The sequence below is a fragment of the Chroicocephalus ridibundus genome, chromosome 19 (assembly GCF_963924245.1).
Source record: "Chroicocephalus ridibundus chromosome 19, bChrRid1.1, whole genome shotgun sequence".
In the NCBI taxonomy this organism is placed as follows: Eukaryota; Metazoa; Chordata; class Aves; order Charadriiformes; family Laridae; genus Chroicocephalus; species Chroicocephalus ridibundus.
Window position 1 is genome coordinate 6,212,426 of NC_086302.1, and position 21,163 is coordinate 6,233,588.

Consider the following 21,163-nt stretch of genomic DNA (forward strand, 5'->3'; position numbering starts at 1 on the left):
CTGGGTGCCTGTTGCTCCCGGGGGTTTGAATGCCAGGGGGCTGGTGCGGGTGCCGGCTGGTCTGGCTTGTTGGTGGGTGCTGGTGCTCAGGCTGCCCCCAGAGCCAGCCTGCGATCCCACCGCCACCAGCCTGGGTGACAAACAGCTTTTTCACCTACTGACAGCGATCCCAGAAGCGTGCGACACTTTCTCATGGGCTCTGCAGGAGGGGCCTGGGCACACGCCGTGCTCATTTACATTCTCCCGCTAATTAAAAGAACCAGGGCTTCTTTGTAGTGTGCAAAGCCCTGAAAGGGCTCCAGGGCCCGCGGTCAGGATCCGCTGGCTTTGGCTGAGACACAATGTCGGGGCAGGGTGTTCGTGGACAGGGATGAAGGACTCTGTAAGAGCAGAGCTTGGTCGGTGCCTGTGGCAGAACACAGACCCTGCAAACAGCCGCCCTCCTGCTCTGCCTCCGAGCGAGATTCCTTCATCTGGCTGTGGCAGAGGCTCTCCCTACCTGTCTCCTCTCTCCCTGCGCCTGTGTGCCTTGAATATTGATGGGGACCATCTCTCCCTGCTGCAGGATGCCTCGAGCCAGCTGACACCAGGAGGATTTGCAAACGCATCGAGCGAGGCTGGAGGCACACGAGTATCTCCTGCCCCGAGCTGGGAAGATTTGTCTTCTGGGGCCCGGTGGAGAGGGTGAGAGATGTGTTTTTCCTGCTTTCCTGTGGCAGAAGGGCTGTATTGTCGCACACGTTGGACCTGGGGCTCTGGTGGGGACGTTGCCTGCAGATGGTGCTGGTGATGGATGTGCAGGGATCAGGGATGAGCAGGGTGCCACGTGCCTGGGGGCTGCTCCGGCTTTGGCTTCAATTTAGGGTCTGTCTGAGAGAGACCCATGTCTCTAAGAAGCCCAGAGCACCCTGCCAGCGATGGTGGTGGCTTCTCCTTCTGGCTCTAGCCCTGGTGACTGCACAGAGCAGCACAACGTGGGTCCTGCTGGTTTGAAGGGGCTTTACCCACCCCCAGTGTCAGCAGGGGTTAGATGTAAAAAAATCTGGGCTTTGTCTATTTGTGCCTGACCTTTCCTGTTGGTCCCTGAGCTTCTCACCCTCGCCTCAGCATCCTGTCACCTGCCCTAAGTGAGGAAACTGAGGCACCAGGTCCTGCCCATCAGTTTTACTGAAAGAACACCCCAGCACACCACAAAAATAAACAAAACCAGCCAACCAAGGGATAATCACCTTTGCATCAGCCAGCTGCATTTTTCCAGGCAGCAGTTTTGATCCCAGACGATGCCCCAACTCCGCTGCACTTTTTCATTTGGGGGTAGCCTGGGCTAATGAGAGAAGGGCTGTCTGGGATTACATATGGGTTTCATTTCTTTCTCGCTTTCTGTCCTTGAGGTTTGTATTCGTTTGGCTTAAGCATAGAGGAGTAGATGGTGTTTGATGGTCAATGACTTGAACTTGAGTTGGGATTTTCCAAGCCACCAGGATGGGAGGGTGGTGGGCAGGAAAAGCTGCCCCATACCAGAAATGAGCCGTTCTGAAGCACAGAACGTCCTGTCGCTCCATGCCCTTGCAAACAGCCCCTCCCCAGCTTTCCTGGAGCCCCTTTAGGGACTGGAAGGGGCTCTAAGGTCTCCCCGGAGCCTTCTCTTCTCTAGGCTGAACCCCCCCAGCTCTCTCAGCCTGTCCTCACAGCAGAGGGGCTCCAGCCCTCGGATCAAGAGGGAGAGGGAACTGCTGGAGAGGGGACAGCAAAGGGCTACCAAGATGCTGAGGGGACTGGAACATCTCTCTGATGAGGAAAGGCTGAGGGATTTGGGTCTCTTCAGTCTGGAAAAAAGACGACCGAGGGGGGATCTTATCAACACTTATAAATACTGAAAGGGTGGGTGTCAGGAGGATGGGGCCAGGCTCTTCTCAGTGGTGCCCAGTGACAGGACAAGGGGCAACGGGCACAAACTGGAACATGGGACGTTCCACCTAAACATGAGGAGGAACTTCTTTGCTGTGAGGGTGGCAGAGCCCTGGCACAGGCTGCCCAGAGAGGTGGGGGAGTCTCCTTCTCTGGAGACATTCCAAAGCCGCCTGGAGGCGTTCCTGTGCCACCTGCTGTGGGTGACCCTGCTGTGGCAGGGGGTTGGATGGGATGATCTCCAGAGGGCCCTTCCACCCCTGTGATTCTATGATTCTGTGATCATCCCCGTGGCCTCCTTTGGCCCCGCTCCAACAGGTCCATGTCCTTCTTGCGCTGAGGGCTCCAGAGCTGGACACAGTACTCCAGGTGGGGTCTCACCAGAGCAGAGGGGGAGAATCACCCCTCTATTTATGTGTTATGTGTTGGCGGATATGTTATATATACTTATCCGTTATGTGTTGGCTGCGGGGTGTGGCTGCCTCCATGGCTGGAGCTGGACCCGAAGGCCTGGTGTCCTTGTGGGATGCTCGCTCCTGGTACGGGAACGTACGAGGAACTCTTGCATCTAAAGGGAACAGGTTGCAAACTGCTGGCAACATTTGTGCAGCCCTTCTGCAAGGCGGGGGAGTGGGTGGAAGAGGGACGTAAAGAGGAAAAAGCGTCTGAAGATCTCAGCTGTACAGGAAGCTCTTGCCAGCTCGCTCGGGCAATTATCTGAGGCACCGCAAGAAGTAGAGCTCGCTGGTCTGCAATTGTACTTCCTCGGTGTGAAATTCTCCTCTGTGCGGTGGGAGAACGTTTAACTAGAGCGTTTTAGCAGCAAGGAAAGATCCTGATTTTTTGCAGAAATCAGGTTTGCGTTCATGAACCATTGTCACTTGTTGGGAAGTTATTTTGTCAACTGTGTAAACAGATAGGTCTAGGATGGTGACAGGAATTACCCTAAATCCAAATGCAAGGACATGATGTGGGGAAAGCAGATGCTGTATCAGAGAAATGACCAAAGAAGTGAATATTCTCCCCAAGGTAGAACTGGAAGTAGGTTTATGACATTTACATTTTGCCACTGACCGAAAACATTTCAAAGAACAGAGTCAGATCCCCAGATTTGTAGGGTTTTTTACGGCCATGACAGTCTGGTTTGCCTGCCCAAAACAGCCTGATTTTCTGAAGAAGATGAAGGGGAGAACTGCAAGCAATTCTCTCCCTCCAACTTCTGTGTTGCAAATTACCGGCAATCAGCCCCCAAAATTTTGCAGCAGAATTGATGATGTTGCGAGGCTCAGAACTGGAACCCTACCGGTGATTTGGAGAGAGCTGGAAATTGCTTATGATCTCATGGTGTCAGGTGTCTCATTTACGATAAATAAATACAGAAAATACACCCCAGACAATTGCTGTCAGATATCGGGAGTCATCAGCCAGAGAGCTCCCTCGGAATTTGGTATTTTAGGTCAGGCGGCGTTAACTTATTGGAAACTGCAGGCAGATAAATATCAAGGACTCTCTGAGTCAGAGCTGCGGTACGCTGAAGACATTCAGCTGTTCATACGGGGTTTTGGGTCAGTCTGTAAATGAATAAATGAAGTGCAGGGCCGAGCAAAAGCCACTTTTCAATATTTCCCATGAAATTAAAAAGCAAACCTTCCTTTGTTGTTTTTCTCTTCCCATGAATATCAAAGGCGGTGAGCTGTACCGGTGAGCCCGGCGGTGGGTTCAGAGAAGCCCGTATGGGCTCTGCGCAGCCCGTTCCTGGAAAGGGCAGGGCTCATTCGCAGCCGGTGAAATGGAAATGTAGAAATCCCACTTTGTTCCCTTTTGTCCTGTAGGGCGGGAGATGAGACATGCTGGCAGAAGTGCTGCCGGAAGCACCAACGCCATATATCATCGCATCTCGGCAATTTCAACCCCCATTAGTTTGTAAACATAAGTATTCAGGGTGGAAAACCTGATTTGCAGAACTCTGCTGGTCTGATGGAAGAGAAAACGGGACCGTCCAGCCTCTGTGCTCTGCCACAGCTAATCAGCGTGGCTCAAAAGCTAGAGACCGAATCCTCGTGATGAAAGGCTCGTGGACGGCCCGTCGCCTCTGAACCAAAGCTCCTGCTGGCGCTAATTCCACTGACGTCAGTGCCGACGTCCCCAGCAGAGAACTTGCTCCCCAGAATTACTCCACGCAATTGTTTAGCGAATAATTCTGGATAATGAAAATGCAGAGGGGAGGAACTGGGAAGTTGTTCGCTGTCAGTCCACAAAAAGAAGGAGAAATGGAGGAATTTATCATGTCAATGGTTTGCCTATGAATTATTCACTCACTTCGCGGGGGGAAAAAAAAATTAAAATCCCTTTCCCCCCCTCCTCGAGGAACCCCCACCCCATCCGAGATGCTGTAATGTGGTGTTTGATGGGCTGGTTGCTGGTGATGGCCCCCACCAGCCTCCCCCATGTTGAATTACGCACGGCACGCATGACGCGCGAGTCCCGCTGCTTGCGGGGAGGTCGTCCCCGAAGCAGCGCGCGGAAGTAAAACAGCGGTGCTAAATCCAGGAATGATGCCAGAGCAGCTATAAACAAGTGGAAAGGCGATTAACAGCGTATAACCTGATGCCGCTATACCAATAATGGGAGGAGGCTATGCAGCAGCAAGGGACGTTAGAGCGATGTTTTACTGTCTCCATGCTCCTAAGCATCCATTTGGCAGCGGGAAGGGAGAAGCCATTGGAAAGGGGTTGACGGAGGGAGGTAGAAGAAATACGCTGTTGCGGAAGAAGGAAGGTGGGATGGGAAAGGACGAAGGGTTGTTTTCGGCTGCCGTCTCTGGGGTGTGCGTTCTTAAAACCATCATCGGAGGGTGGGCAGAGATGGGTTGAGCCGGTGGGACTGGTCTCCTGGAGAAGGGGAAAGGGCAGGACCAACCCTGATGCGCGTCAGGGCTGGACCCACGGCTAACTGCCTGCATCCCCATCTGCTTGGGGATGGGGGAGCTGAGAGCTCCGCTCCCAAACTGGGGCTGGGAAAGGAATCCAGGGAGTGGATAAAGGGCTGGGAGGAGCGTGCGTTTGTCTGTCCCACGCTACTATTTAAACCTGCATTGATTTAGCTAAAGATGCTATTTAATACCCCATTTAAGCTACCGTGGTAAGAAACATCCACACAGGGGCTTTCAGGGTGTTCACTGAATTGCTTTGAAACCTCGACTAGAAAGTAGTATAATTTACCGGAAGAGGCAAGATTTTGCTCTCATTTTCATAAAATAATGGTGCTAAAATTGAGCCGATTTCTTAAGAAGCTAAGCTTATAATGCTAAGCTGAGTTTTCACTAAAGACACACGTTTTAGGCTAAGAAATGAGACTGGAAAAAAAAGCGGATCATCATCTATTACCTGCATTTATTTGTACCCTCGCACCTTTCTCAAGACCTCCTCAGGGTTAGTCTCTATTGGAACGTGGAGCGAGACGCTGCTGACGCCTCACGGCCCACAGAGAGGAAAATCGAACGAGAGCAAAGGGCCGGGACCAAGAAATGGCGCTGACAATGTTTTTACGACGCTTTGCATTTTTTTCTCAGGCCCGGGCTGTGGAGATGCTGCCCTGCATGAAGAGCGGAGGCGGCTGCGGCGCTGGCATTCCTCCCGCTGGGTAAGTAAAGAGAAACACGATCGCACCCATCGTTAATTCGGAGGGCAGGGGAGAGCCGCGCGTTGTTTTTGTAAATGCAGTAGGCTCTCCTGCCTGGTAACAAACGGTGGGAGAGGGTGTCGTTCTGCTCCTCAGCGACTCTGGCTGTTGCTGGGTGGATAAGTCGGTTCACGGTGGGGGAAAAATGTTCCCAGGGAAGCGTTGCTTGCAAGCGGCTATTGATCTTGTGAGACGCTGCAGAAAATGTGTGTCCGAGGTATCGCGTTAATTTCTCATTTCTCTTTCGATGTTGCCCTGCGCGGCCCATGGTTCAGTGGGAGGATCCTCTGTGCGTGTGGAATAAACATTGGGAAATAAGGTTTCATTAGGGTTTTCGTCCTTGGGGAGACAATTGAGGAGGCTCGGTTTGGTGGTCCCAGGGCTGGCAAAGCTTATCCTTTCCTAGTTAAGACCTAAGGTGAAAGGGTTCGTTGCAGACGGGTGTGAGGGAGCAGGGGCAGGACGGGAGGATGCTGCCAGGCCCAAGGACCGGTTTTACACTCACAACCTGGGGTTAAGTGGGCTGAAATCAGCTTCGCAGGCTCTGCCCTGGCCGGAGGAAAGGCTATTTGTTGAGCAAACAAAACAACGGAGCCGACGCTGCCTTGTACTACACTTCTGAGATATGTCTTCTCTCCGTGGGTGAGGAAAGGTCGATGCTCTTCAATTATATCTGACTTCTGAAGGCGACACGCTTTTCTCCTATTCCTCTTGATTCAGCCCTGACACCGCGACAGAAAATGAGGAATAACAACAGGTTCAGCTCAGTCTGCTTGACCCGGGTTCGGTGTACTGCTCTTTGTGGGAACTTTGAGCCATCCAAGGGCAGCGGGTGCCGAACCGGTCCTCTCCTGGGTGCTGCCCCACTCCTTCTTCAGGGCAGGGGGTCACCGTCTGCTCCCGGGATCAACAGGGAGTGTGTCTCTTGCCAGGGGAATGTCTCTGGGTTTGCCCTAGACACAACCAGGAGATGAACAAAGAGGGTCACTGTTGTGCATCAACATTTCCCCAACATTGGGAAGCCTGGGGGGATTTTGTCCCTGGAACGGGATTTCAGGACATATTTTCATACAAGGCTTTCCCATCTTTGGTTAAGACGCTCTAGTACAGCCAGAGCAACCTTTCTTTTCCCAAGAGAGTAAGAAGGGAGTTGTGGAAGGAAAGCACCTTTTTTTTTTTTCTTCATGATTTTGTTTATTTTTTCCCCCCCAAAATGAGCCTGTCAGTTTGAAGGGTGGGCCGAGAGGAGAATGGATGCGATGGCACGGCACGCAAGTGGCAGGAGAAAGCTGTCTGTGGGGCTGCGTTCAAACCTACCTCCGTGGATTTGGAAGGCCTTTGGGGGGGGTGTCTGTTCTCTGTATCGTAGACCTACACCTCCCCACCGCGGCGTGTGACGGGCTGTTTGGGTTTTGTACGTGAGGGAAGAGTTGGAGGCAGCAAAAGGTGCGTGGGGACGGTGTGCTTTGATTTCCCGGTGCTGGGAGGAGGTGAGGAGGGGGGGCTGGGCGTTGTGCAGGCAGACGTATTAAAAGGAAAGTCAATTCCGTGGTGTAAAGATAAAAACGACCAAGCGTGGGGGGGGTGTGTGTGTGCATGCATGCACATGCATGCCCCGGAAAGACTTTACAAGGTGAGGAATAACACCACGTGTCATTAATTCGGGAATATGCTGGGCATTTGGGGTGGATGTGCGTGGGGGGGTTAGTGTGTTTGGCTCGGGGAGGGCGGGGGTGTTGTGCCCCGGTGCGGCACCCAGCGTTAAGTGGTGAAAAGTGCCCGATGAGGGATAAAAATCTGAAGGATGAGCTGATGTTCCTGGCAGTCCCCATTCTCTCCCACTGCTTCGCCGCCGCAGCCCGCGCAGTCTTTTATTGGTCCCATTAAAGCCAGTTGTCTGTGCAGGGACTGATTTCAGAGGAGCACCAAGTTAATTCATTTCCGAAATGAAAGACTCGGTATACATAAAACAGCCTCCGTCTCTCTCCCCTCCACCCCTCTGGATAGGTGAGCCTGAGTATTTCATGCCGTTTCCTTACAGCTCTGGAAGCCCTCGCCGAGATTACGGCAAGGATAGGGCTTATACTTCGCCTGCATGTAGAAAGGATAAAACGACAGATGTCTTTCATTAAACATCTCCGGAACGAGCTGTTCGGGAGGCAATATGTATTCAGACGCTATCAATATTTCATAAAGCCCTAATAGATGTTATCATAGATCCTCCATCCAATATTTATTGCGCCATAATCACTGATACATTGCACCGGGGCTCTCCATCCACCCTCCCCTGCCTGTCCCCCCCCATAAGACGTGCACCCAGGTACACGGGATTTAAATGAAGTGCAAACCTAGTGCCACAATAAATTTGAAGGAGTCTGAAGTTGTTTGTTACTTCAGGCACTTTCAGGCCCAACGATAATGAAACAAATCTGTTTGCAGAAGGCGTTTTTATGGAAGGGTTTCAAAGTGAGTTGGCTCAGTGTAAATCTCTGGGTTGAGGCCATTAGAAAGCATTTAAGCTGCAGCGAGGCAGCGGGCTGTGTCTCCAAGTCTGTGGGTGTTGGAAAGCAAAGACCTAAAATTAGCAGCGTGGAAAATATGAATCTTTTCGGGAGTCTGCTGCTAGGTCAACACAGGCAAGAGACACCTGGCCGGAGCTGGACCCTTCCCTCCCCGACCCCACCAGCATCCACTCTCAGCGACCGTGGTGCTCCCCAGGGAAAGGATTGGACCTAAAAGATTTATAGTTGGGATTTTCAAAGGAGCTCAATGACCGGAATTTTATAGCCGGTGTCACTCAGGAGGTCACACTCCTGGTCACAATAATCCTTTCTGCCCTCAAAGCCCATCCGTCTCAGGAGGCCAGCTGTCACCCTCTACACTTAGTCTTAAGTTGGTCGAACTTCTCAAAAGCGTTTGGCTTCGTATCATGGGACATCCTAATGGATAAAGCGGAGCCATCCAAAATCAACATGGTGCACATTAAAGGAATGGGCTTTGTAATTGGTTTCCAAATGGAGTCCGAAGAGGAAATTCCACTCCAAACAGCTTTGTTTCTCGTGGAGACCCTACATGGCTGGTCTTGACCCTATCCCATTTAACGTCCCCAGCAATGAGGCAGGGGAAAATAAAGAGAAGAATCTGTTAAATCCTCATTGATAAATGTTGAAAGTGACACAAAGACTGGGGAAGAAAAGCAGCCCCTGCAGAGCTCCAGTTAATGATATGGGGCTTTGCTTGGCAGCCCTGGGTCAAGTAAACACGGCATTTTGGTACGGTTAAATGTCAGACCATTCATCTTGCTTAACTGAGGCCATCTAAATGTTAGCGATGTGGGGTCCGCTTCTAGTCCTAGGAAGGGTGGAGGCACCTCCAGAGCATGAGTTATTCACTGTACCTTAGATAGCCCTTAGAACGGGATGAATCGCCTCTGGCCAACGCCTGTTTTTCTCTGCGGACAGTGGAGACAACTTAGATGAGTGGCTAATTTAAAACACGGAACTCCTAGATGGCTAAAGCTGGGGCAGAAAGCCCAGCTGTGGAGCCAGGGAATGCAGGGAATAACTGCAGGACGGGGTAACGGATGACTCAGGACAGCCCTGGGGAGACAGTAGGTCACTGATGAGCAGCTTGTGATCCTCCGGCCGGTTTGGCAGAGGAAGGTTGCGTTACCCCTGTACTTGGCACAGTATCCGCAGTTCAAAAAAGGGTGTGGAAATACCGGAGGAGATTCAAAGAAGAGCCACAAAAAGACTAATGAATAGGAAATCACACCTTTCGGAGAGCAAATCAAGGACTGCGATCTGCTTAATTTAGCAAAGAGAGGGTAATAGCTGGCTGATGGCACCATTACACCTGCAGGGAAGAGAAATGGTGGTATTGGAGAGCTTCACGACACGACACGGCAGGGAAAAGCTGCGCGAGCATCAGTGGCTGGAGGGCTTTGCCAGCGGAGCCCGGCCCAGGAGCAGGACGGTGTTTTTTAACAGCGAAGGAAACGATTTGGTGATATCGCTGGATTTCTCATCACTGGATGTTTTGGAAGGAATTAACTCCAAACCACCCTTTTTTCAAGGGTTATGGGGTGCATCCCATTGTCTTTCTCACAGGGGTTTAAATGAGGTCATGAACTGTTAGAAAATGCTTAAGAAACACCTACTTTAACTGAAATTTTATCGTCTTTTCAGGCCCACGGGGCCCTGAGGGGAAGCAGACCATAAGGAACGTGCGCACGTGTGTGCAGAGGGAGGGATGGTTTTTTAGGATGTGTGAAAAAATCTTCGCCTGAAGGCTCACAGCAGTCTTGAAATGTGGAACATAAGTGAGATAAGAGCTTTTCCTTTAAAATAAGGTGTCCGTGAAGGCACTGGGTGCCAAATGGGTTAGGGGAGCTGGGAGAGGCTGGAGGTGCTGGAGAAGAGGAGGTTTGGGGATGAAGTCTGGGTGGGACGAGCATCCCAGGCAGGGTGGGACTGAGGAGCCCTCGTCTCCGCGTCTCGCTCCATCACATCCCTTTAAAACAACACCCTAGAGCCAAACATCACCTCTGTAAACGAAAGGGATTTTAGCTTTGATTCTCCATAAATCACGGGAGCCCTTTTCCCTTGGGAGAGCAGCGTGAGGGCTGGAGTGTAATGAGCTGGTTCAGGGGGCAGGCAGGGAACGGTTTTATTTGACTCTTTTGGGCCCCATGAGCGCCGCCCCCCCAGGTTTGACTTTGAGTTTTTGTGAAACAGAAAACATTTGCTGATGTAAGGGAGCCTGAAATAACGAGGAAAGCTTGGGGGCTGCTGACACTTGAATAAATCCAAATGTCCTGGTATTTGGTTAAACCTGAATCTGAATATTTGTGTATGTTTTTTACAACATTTACTTGCCTCAGGGAGCAATTTATGGAGCTGAAATAATCCAAGAGTCCTTTTTTTTTTTTTTTCTTTTTTTTTTCTTTTCCCCCTGCCTGGTATTTCCACCCTCCAGGAAGCGAAAAGCCTTGAGAAGATTGGATCATGCATTATTTTTACCCTTGCAAATAGTTCCCAGGCGCAGGGAGCTCAAGCTGTGAAAAATGCGCAACGCAAGCCCTCGGCGTGCACCGGCTCTCGAAATGCCCACGTAGGAGCTGAGACCGGACCATTCGTCTCACGGATAAAACCTCGGCGGGGCCCCGGCTGGGACCGTTTCACCTCGAGGGGTCTCGGCAGAAACATGACCCCGCTCTTCCCAAACCTCACCCTCTCCGCATTGCTGGAGCGGGAAGGTGCACCCACCTTGGTTCCTTTGAGTTGAATTTCAGATTTCTAGAGGAAACCTGGCTTCCTGACAACTTGGCTTCATCTGCTTATTATATGTAACGCATAACCTCCTTAATATTACACATGGCATGTTTAACTGCTTAATTTACTTCGGGAAGTATTGCCAAGTACAGCTATTCTGTTGACATATCATTTGCATGATAAACTAGTATATTTTAAGCCACAAATAGGATGTTTCTGTGAGCTATCTGTCTACGCTTTTACAAGCCACCAGCAGCACAGCGTCTTGGCTCCTTGCGATAGAGAATGTAGCCCCACAGCACGCCCGGGGAGGGAATGAATGATCCTTTCTTCCAGGAGGAGAGCAAGAGGCTCTCGGCTTGTCTACATCAGGGAGTCAGATGGTGTAGCTCTTCTGAAATAAATTCTCGGGTAGACATTCTCTTTGGACTAAAAATTACTTTTTTTTCTTCCCCCATCAGAACAAGTATTCTTGTTTGGGCAAGATTGGGAAGGATGCTTGTTCCCTAGACAAAGGTGAGACCAGGCCTCCAGAGAAGCTCACTGTGAGGAGCCCGCGTCTGGTGGCTTTGACTTGGGCAAACCTTCACATGTGCGCGTGCTGCACGGGAGAAGACCCAACGTATCTCTCTTGGACCCCAAATCCACCCCTTGAACCCCTCCCAAACCCCTCCCAACCTCCTTTTTCTGGCGTCGCGCATCTGCGTGTCTGTCTGCACCCTCCCCTACCTTCTGGAGGTGGGTCGTCAGCCGCTAACAAGAGCGTGTCGCTCCCTCCGTGCCCTGCTCGATGGGGCAGCGTCACCTTCCAGCCCTTCGTCGGATTAGCCTTGCAGTCACACAGCTTGGAGACCTTTGAAAACCGAAGGCTGACATCTTGAAGTCTAATTTGACACATTTCCAACAGGGGAAGCATTTATTACATTAGACAAGTTGATGCAGCTCTCAGGTTGGGAATTGCACTTATTCGCCATAATAATGGTGTAAAGTCCTCTTCCTTTTATTGTGTTATCTCTCTTTAATCATGCAGAGACGCTCCCCAGTAATTTTAATCAAAGGCTCGAGCATCACTTATCTGAAAGACTAATGACTCAACTCAATGAGAAGGGAAACTTTGAAGAGCTCGCAGTTGAGCTGGGAGGAGCGCAAAAAGGAGAGTTTATTTGAAACTTTTTTTTTTTTTCTTTCTTTCTTTACATGCGTCATTATTTCACCTGATTTTAGCTGGAGAACTTTGTGTGTCTGGTGAGCGGGGACAAGCTGTGTCTTGCTGCTTTTCCCAAATGCGCTGCGTTTAGGAAGCACGGCGGAGAGAACGAGACGTACTTTCACAAGAAAGATATATCCATTGTAAAAAGACGGTGTGGTCAAAACTGTTCTTTTCTGGAGAGAAAAATGCCCGATTGCCTGAATCTTTTTCCTCATTCCATGAGGATATTTGAAAGATATTTGTCTTGGAATGACCCCTTTTACCTTCAAATGCCATTACTAACAAGAAAAGAAAGAGTCCTTTTGGACTTAAAATGGAAATTCTTGTGGAAGCCCCAAAAACTTGTTGTAAAAAAACCCCAAAAAGCGTATAAAAGGAACTTGTGAGGTTTGTAAATATGAGGTTTTTGGTGCTGATTCCTGTTATTTTCATGGAAGTAGCTCATAGCCTGTGTGGGAATTGAACTGTTCTGCTTTAGCTTTCTTCATGGGCAAATCCCATGGAGCTCCTGATGCAGACGGCCGTCTCTTTCCACTGGTCCAAAGGCTCTGCTCGGGATTTGCCGTGGGATTGCTTTCTGTAAGTCAAGGTTATCAAAAGTGGGTGCCCAGCCTGCCATAAAGCGTGTCTCCAGCTGCCAGGGGCTGGGAGTTTTCCAGCAATCCAGCCTTTTTAGGTTGCCTTGGCTTTTACGGCAAGTAAAAGTGAATCTTCCAAAATGGCAAGTGCTGTTTGAAGGCCGTGCCCGGGTAGAGCAGAGGGCTTCCTAAGGGCAGGTAAACAGCACCGTCCCTGCTTTCTAGCCAGGGGAATTAGCCCATGGAATCAGTGTATTGCTTGGGGATCTTGATGTCGGAAGGAAATGGGAGATTTCCAAGGCTCCATGCAAACCACTGTGGAGATCCCGAGCCTCCTGGGGTACCGGTTTTGCTGCCACATTGTCCATCCATGCAGGACCTCCTGCCCGAGGAGCCCAAATCTGCCCACAGGTTTTTTTCTGCAAGTTTCCCTTTATTTTCACACAGCTCTGCACAGCCACGGCAGGAGCAGAAGTGCTGAGTTCTGCCAGAGACGCTTCCTCCGGGGGTGTTCGGGGGTTGATGAGGAGCAGGAGTGAACATTAATCTTTTGACACACCGCTCCCAAGAGCTGTGTTTTTTCAGACTTGCTCTCTTGGGAGATCTCCTGAGAAAGGCCTGGATTGAAATCCTGCTCACGAGATGACGACCAAGACCAGAAACTCCCCATCCAGGACATTACTGCAGCAGCTTCAGCGGCTCCTTCCAGCAGTTTCCCCCTGCGGGTTTCCTTCGATGGGAGAACATGGACAATCATTCCCTTCACCTTCAAGCTTTGGTCACGGGGGTGAAGAAAAAAAAGGGAGATGCTGAACAAGATACGGTTTTTGAGCGGTTTTAGCCCTTTCCACCAGGCACTTGGCATACTCATGTAGGCACCTGTAGACGGCCACGCTTGCGGCCAACTCAGCAATTGCCCGTTTTGTGCAGGTGGGTTCCTTGCAGGGACCCAGCATTTGTTGTCAGACTTGCATGTCCTGCCAGCGCTGGCTGGGGAAGGAATGGACCCCCTTTGCCCTGCTCTTCTTTCTGCAGTGAGACTGATCAAGGGATGGGGGGCACCTGCACGGAGACAGGTGACGTGTCTGCATTATAGGATGTTTTCCCGGCATTAAATACAGCCGGGATAACGGCACCCAGTGGGGTGCTGGGTTTGCTGTGTGAGGACCTCGTTAGCGCAGTGCCCACCAGCCCAGGACAAGAGGCATTCCTTTCCAAGCCCAAACCACGCAAAGGCTGCTTTTAGAAGCAATGGAAACTAAACCGGTAACTGCTCTGAACGCGGCTGTGCTTTTGCAGTGATGTGTCTCTCCTCATTTCGCCGCGGTTTTGCAGATTTCCCCTCTCCGGGCCTCTCCTCACGCCGCAGCGAGAAGCTCTCGTGCTTTACGTCTTGGTGCTCCCAACTTTTTGCCGGTGGGTTCCCATCTCCCTCTGCAGGAGGGGGCTGCGGTTTAGCGGTGATTTACAGCCGCTGGCGAGTCAGAACCGGTGGGAGCTCCCGGGATGGAGGCGGCTGCCTGATCTGCCGGGCTGATAAGTAGGAGCCGAACGCACCCAGCGACGCCAGATGGTTGTAGCGTTATCTATCGCAGTGGATCTCTGAGCAGATGGATGCTATATAAACATTTCACAACTGCGGTAGTATTATTGATGCAATTACTATTAATACTGTTTGTAAGTATTACATTAACAACAAACAGAGCACTGTAGTAACGAACACAAAGCGTACTCAGCGTGATTGTTGGTCTAATGATTAATGACACCTATCGTTAATGCTATCTATTGTTACAACTAATGATGCAATGGCAACACATCTTGATTTCCAAAGGAAGGAGGGTTTGGGAGAAGGTGAGTGTGATGAGTCAGAGCGGAGGGAAAGCTGTGGGAGTTGGAGAGGACGCCCAGCTCCAGAGGAAATTGTCACGGGAGACTGAAAACCTGGGGACATTACTGAATTGTGGGTCTTGGGAGAAGCAATTTGGGGCTGTAGCATTCTGGCTCCGTACCAGCCGTCTCCGAAACAGGCTTTGCAGCTCTCTGGGCTCTGAATCCAAGGTGGCCAGAGCATCTGGGTTAGAGCGATTTGAAGTGTATGGTTTGTGCCTTAGTGCCAAAGAAAAGGCATTAATTGAGGGATCTCGGACCTGCCACTTGCCTGCGCTCTCATTTCAACTCTGCTTCCGACCTGCTGTGCGACTTTCCGTAAATCTGTGCCTCCATCTGTCTTGTCTATTTTTATTGCAGTCTTTTTTGGGCCGGGCCTTGGCTCTGTGTCTGTGCGCAGCTCCTAGCACAACAGGGCGCCGAGTCTAATCAGGACCTCTAGATCCCGTAACAACGCTGGTAATGAGATGACTAGAGGCCCTGGTTGGCGCTCGGGGCTTGACGGTGGTCCAGGGGCAGGATTTGTCTGGCCTAACCTGAAACACCGATACGTGTTCAAGTCTGAGCTGGTTTCCCAGCCCAGTGTTTACCTTAGAGCTGACTGCAGGATGAGATAATGTGTTAGTTTTGGGTTGGTTTTTGGTTTCTTGGTTTGGTTTGTTTTTTTTTTTTTTTTTCTCCATGAGGATTACAGAGAGAGCTGAAGGTGTATAACTTTGATTTAACTTGTGCACAGATTAGGGTGGATGAAACTCATCCAAAGTCTGGGTTTGAGGCAAAGGCCCATTTCCCCCTTAAGGTGTAAAATTAATACAATGCGTTTAGAAGTGACTAATTTTGCTGACACACAGAGAAAAAAAAGCAAGCAGCTCTTTTAAGTATCATCTTGCCCAGCATGTCAGGCGGCAGCTTGTCCTCTGGTGTGTCGAGCCCCAGGAGATGGAGAGACCTAAGCACAAGTTCTCAGTGGGGGAATGGGCATCCTTCGAATGCCGTTGCATGTCATGAAGTCCCTTAGGCTGTCTGGTGCCAAGCGTTCTTCCCTGCAGGGTTGTGCAGCCCTGGGACAGGCCCCAGGAGAGGTGACGGAGCTGCCGTCCCCGGAGATATTCAGAAGTTGAGCGGACAAGGTCCTGAGCTGATGTTGAAGCTGGCTGATGTTCCTCTCAGGAGGAGGTCAGACTAGAGACCTCCAGAGGTCCCTTCAACCCAAAATTATTCTGTGATCCCTTTTTGTATGCACCTGAATGTTAAGGCATTTATATATCTTTAAAAAAATCAGGTCGAGGCCTTTCTGCTCCGATAGACCTCTCCGAAAAACCCAGGCTAGCCCATGAATGGCTTTAGACAGTATTTCCCATCGATATACGTCTAATGCAATAAGGGAGTTGGAGGTTTCTGCCCGATACAACAACATGGGAAAGATTCATGGTACGTGCTTTACCCCCCCACGAACTCCTCGGCTTCCCAGTGCTTTGTTAATGCGCATTGATTATGTCGTGAGGAGTTTACTGCGCCGTTAGAAAGTCATTTAGGGATTTATTGGGCTGGTTTTAAATACCGAAAGTGAGTCATTACCCTGACCCACTTGCGATGTGCCTGAGCCTAATGCCCAAGTTCAGGATGGGGGAGGCTACAGGCCAGAGGTGAAAGTCCTCCCCGGAAACTTTATTTTGAACGTAACAAATGGGTTAAACAGAGCTTGTTAAAGCACATCCCTGCCAGCCTAAGAGTACACAGGAATCGCCTAATTTCCTCTTCCACCCCGCTTAATCAGAGATAATAATAGGATAGCGCTAGGAATTCAGACCCAATGATGATGAGTGCCGTAGAACAAAACAGGCTGCGCAGGCAAAGCCCAGCTCTTCGCACCGGTGACGGGGGATGAGGGATTTTTCACGGAAGGATTTTCATTGAAGATCAATGGGACTTGGCTGTCTGCCTCCCATCATAAATTTGAATGTCTCTCCTTAGATTCAGACGATTATTGGTGAGACGTGTTGGCAGTTTCCCTTCAAACAGAAGCGGGGATGCCGGAGATTTTCTTAGAATTTAGGATTTGGCTCAGCCCGAATCATGGGATGGGCCATTAGCCAGGAAAAATGCATACCCTTTCTGGAGGGACCATTCATGTTTTTGTAGGGCTTTGGTTTGGTTTTGTTTTGTTTTTTTTAATTATTTTTTTTATATAGTGCGTTGCTGCAGGGCCATGCTTGGGATTTCTAGGTGATACAGTTGTAGTATGTAATAGTAATAATAATAATAATAATAATAATAATAATAATAATAATAATAATGGTAAGAGACTGCACTGGCAGGTCGGTTCCTCCCCGCACACAGGCCAAGCTGTGAAGTTTGGCTCCCAGTCCGATGGCTCCCAGTGGTCCGGGGAGCATGAGCTCTGTGGTTGTGCTCAGAGCACAAATCAGCCCTGGCGTTTCCATTTGCTTTCGCTTTCAGACTTTTGCTGCGTTTGGAGGACGTGGAGCCCCCCTTTCCTACCGGTGGACCTCTCCACCAAAACGCGCGGTGAAATCATGCAAACCTGGGAAGTCTGAGTCAAGCTCAGGTGAGTCCAACGCTGTCGGAGATCATTCGGATGGCTCTTCATCCCCATGCCAGCACTGTTTTGGTGGCAGATCTGCTGTAATCAGGCCAGCTTAGGGTCTGCTCTAATTTACATCACTTGGCTACAGCCCCCTTTATGCACAGAGCGAGCTTGGAAGCGCTCCTGCTTTGCCAGTCCAAAACCGCACATTTATGCCAAGTAAAAACATCTCCACGAAGGAGTCAATAGCGCCCTGCAAGCACCGTCGCCCTCTGAGGTAGGGATTTCCTTCAACGCAGATACCTCAGCTGTGAGCCCAGAGCTGGGGAGGTGAGTCCCCCTTCCCTCCACCCCACAGAGACCTGGGCTGCATCCAGTAACGGGATGAACCAAAACAGACTCGTGGAGGAAGGACGAGGCAAGTCTAAGCTAGCTTTTCCATTGGAAAGGGGAAAAATTTTAGCAGCAGGAAAATAAAAAAAAATAACCAAACCTCAATAAGGACAGGATGAGGGGCAATGGTTTAAACTAGAGCAGGGCAGGGTTAGATCAGCCACTGGGAAGAAGTTCTTTCCACTGAGGCTGGTGAGACACTGGCCCAGGTTGCCCAGAGAGGGGGTGGAGGCCCCATCCCTGGAGACATTCAAGGCCAGGCTGGATGAGGCTCTGAGCAACCTGCTCTAGTTACAGATGTCCCTGCTGACTGCAGGGGGTTGGACTGGGTGGCCTTTAGAGGTCACTTCCAACCCAACACAGCCTATGGTTCAATAAGGAGTTAAAATAAGTCAAGTAAAGCCAGCAGTGTGAGAGGAAGCTCTGAGCCCCCCCAACTTTAAGAGCTCTGGGTTCCTCCGGTCTCATCGCCTTGAGGTCCGGCAGGAGAGGACCACATCTCGCCACAGCGCAGGATGGTTTTTGGGTACCGTTGGAGAAGGTCTGACCCACCGAGGTTGGAGGGCAACAGCCGGTCTTGCCATTTTGGAAGAATTCAGGGGTGAAAAGGAGTTTATTGCTCCGGAGGGGCGAGTTCAGGAGGGCCCTCCTGGAAAAGGGGGTTTGGTGGTGATAAATAAGCTTTGAGCCTTTTTGCAGGAGGGATGCGCTGCGGCGCTGCTGGGAGATGGTCCTCCCTGCTGTGAAAAGCTGCGGCTGGCAGGAGTGTTTACATCTCTCCTTCCATCCCATCTGAGCAAATAACCCCTCTCAGAGCCAGAGAGGGACATATGGAGGGGACAGCACAAGATTTACCCAGGGCCAGCGCTCAGCGTGGCGAGGAGCGCGGGGAAGGGCTCCGGGCCAGGCTCTCAGCTGCTATAAATTAACGTCACTCCATCAATGTCAGGAAACACATGCTGGATTATACCAGCCCTTTGGCTTCGGCTCCTGAGGCCCCGCGCGGGTACCGGCAGCTGAATGCCGCCTCCGGATTTCTGGAGCTGAGGAGTTTGCAAAAGGTTTCATGCATTCCCCATTGGAAATGCTGGTCCAGCACGTTAAAACAGATGCTTCAGTCTGGGGAGGGCAAGCTTTAGGTGAGGTGATGGGACACCTTGAATTTGAGCGAGATTTTTCCATGTAAACTGCCTTGTTCTACTGGTTTTCCGCAAAAACTGAGATTTCTGCAAATTATCTCCCCCTGTAAGCTTAAATTTTGTTGGAAGCGTTCATTTCTTTTCTCCAGGAAAGTAAGAATGAAATACTTCCCTCCAGGCTGATGTTAAACTGTTTTGTCTGAGTTGCCACAAGCGGAGCTTTCCGGGTAAAAATTGTCACCTGGAACGTTTCTGACAGAAAAATCAGAATGGATTTAGTCAAAGTATTTTGCAAATTCATGTTGAATTGTGACAACGAACAAAGAAACCTCTGCACAACACCTGGCGTTCTGCCTTTCAACGTTTTTAAAATGAAACGAGCCTTAATTCAGGACTCTTTTTTTTTTTTTTTTCTTTTTTTTGACACTTAATGCCTTTTCGCTAAAACTCACGCACGCGTGTATATAAAAAAAATATCGCATCTTTTCAGTCTCAATAATAGATTTTATTCTTATCAAAACGCTTGTCACCTCATTATTTGTATCGCAGCCAAATGAGAACGCAGGTAGTTACGTGCCCCGAGGGAGATGCTCAAGACCACGACCTCCTCCTTGGCCCGAGGACCGTGATGGACTATTTTTCCCCTGCGGCTCAGGCTCCCGGGTGTCATCCAGCCCCGGTGCCTGTCCCACAGCTTTCCTGGGCAGCGTGGGCAGAGGCAGGTCGATGTCTTTCTGTGCCAGAACGAGCTGTTTTGACATATCCGAATGGAAATTGCATGGGATTCCACTTCTGCCATTTCCCCCCCGCCCCCCGCGCCGCATATTTTGAATTTTCTGTCCTCATTTGGGACAAGCAAACATCAAAAACATCGGGTTTGGATTTTTAGCGCCTCTCGTCTCCCAGTCGCTCTGACGATGCACTGATTTGCTCCCTTGTATCGCCCAGGCTGGATGGATCGGGTGCGCTTTGCGCTGCAGCGAGACAGACAGCATCGTTCCTGGCTCCCGACTGCTCCCGGGAGAGCTTCTTCCACACCAGCCTGGAACTCGCCTGCTCTCTACTCGTTTATGGAAGGCAGGGGCTCTGCAGCCGCCCTCCCTGCCCGGCTCTGGCAGCACAGCCCTGCCTCCAGCTGCCACCCGTGCCTGGTCCGAACTCCGCTGTCTGCGCCTGGAAATGGTGAGGGAAAAGTGCTGCCCAAACAAGCCCCAGTGCAAACCCACCAGGAGGATGGGATGAGGACACGGACCTGTTGGAACGAGTCCAGTGGAGGGCCACAAAGTTGGTCAGAGGGCTGGAGCCCCTCTGCTGTGAGGACAGGCTGAGAGAGCTGGGGGGGTTCAGCCTGGAGAAGAGAAAGCTCCGGGGAGACCTTCCAGCCCCTTCCAGTCCCTAAAGGGGCTCCAGGAAAGCTGGGGAGGGACTCTGGAGCAGGGAGGGGAGCCATGGGACGAGGGGGAACGGTTTTACACTGAAAGAGGGGAGATTTAGATGAGATATTGGGAAGAAATTCTTGGCTGTGAGGGCGGTGAGCCCCTGGCCCAGGTTGCCCAGAGAAGCTGTGGCTGCCCCATCCCTGGAGGGGTTCAAGGCCAGGTTGGACGGGGCTTGGAGCAACCTGGGCTGGTGGGAGGTGTCCCTGCCCAGGGCAGGGGGTGGCACTGGGTGATCTTTAAGGTCCCTTCCAACCCGAACCATTCTGTGATTCTGTGTGAGGAGCTGGGCAGCTCGTCCTCGAGTGGCCTCTGGCTTGAATTGGTCCATCCTCACAGCAGGATGGGCGTGAAAATCCCCAACTCACCACCAAGGGCAGCCAACCCATTTCTTCCAAAGAAACTTTCTACACAGTTTACCTCTGTCCCCCAGTTAAACGTGGGGCCTTGAAAAGTGTGTTCCATGGCATCAAATTCCCCAAATTCATTTATTTTCAAGCTGGGTGGAGGTATCTGCGGGCAGAGAACTGCCTGACCTGGATCTCCACTCTCCCTTGGCTGGGGAGTTTTGCTCTGCTGATGCCTAATTACATCCAGGCAAATGTTATTCGCGGAGCTGGGCTCCAATCTCAGCTGCTAAATAAAGCCATTTGTGTGGTGCGGAGGAAGGGGAATGAACGGCCACAGGACCATTAGCGCTGGCATGGGAGTTAATGAGTCCTAGAGAAACCCTGCGTTTCGCTGGCTGCTTGGCAGTGTGGACCTGCTTCTAACAGTGGTCTATCGAACTGCGTCCTTTCCCTCCTCTTTTTGTAAAGTTACTTAATATTTTATGAACATCTATAGGGCAAAGCATTAGCTTGCTTCTCCACGCCAGCCCTTGATAACTTACTTGCCTTTTTTATTGCGCATTAAATGCTTTATGGGAGTGATTGTGAAACCTTTAGAGGTGCTTCCAGTGCAATCTTTGGCGGTGTCCCCTCAATACGGTGACAGCCAGCAACGGGACGTGTTGGTCAGTGCTGTAGCTCTCCCTTTACCTTGCAGGTGGCACCTAAAAGTCTCCAATGGGGACCCCGTTCAGCTGCCTCCGTGTGAATGCCGGGAAGT

General features: G+C 50.8%; 1 long non-coding RNA gene across 1 annotated transcript; it reads left to right on the forward strand.

The window, feature by feature from the left end:
• Positions 1 to 362: 362 nt before the first annotated feature.
• Positions 363 to 10,851, forward strand: LOC134525115 (uncharacterized). Its single transcript, XR_010073700.1, has 3 exons — positions 363 to 684; positions 5,480 to 5,550; positions 10,567 to 10,851. It is a non-coding gene; the product is annotated as an uncharacterized LOC134525115 (long non-coding RNA).
• The last annotated feature ends 10,312 nt before the right edge of the window (positions 10,852 to 21,163 follow it).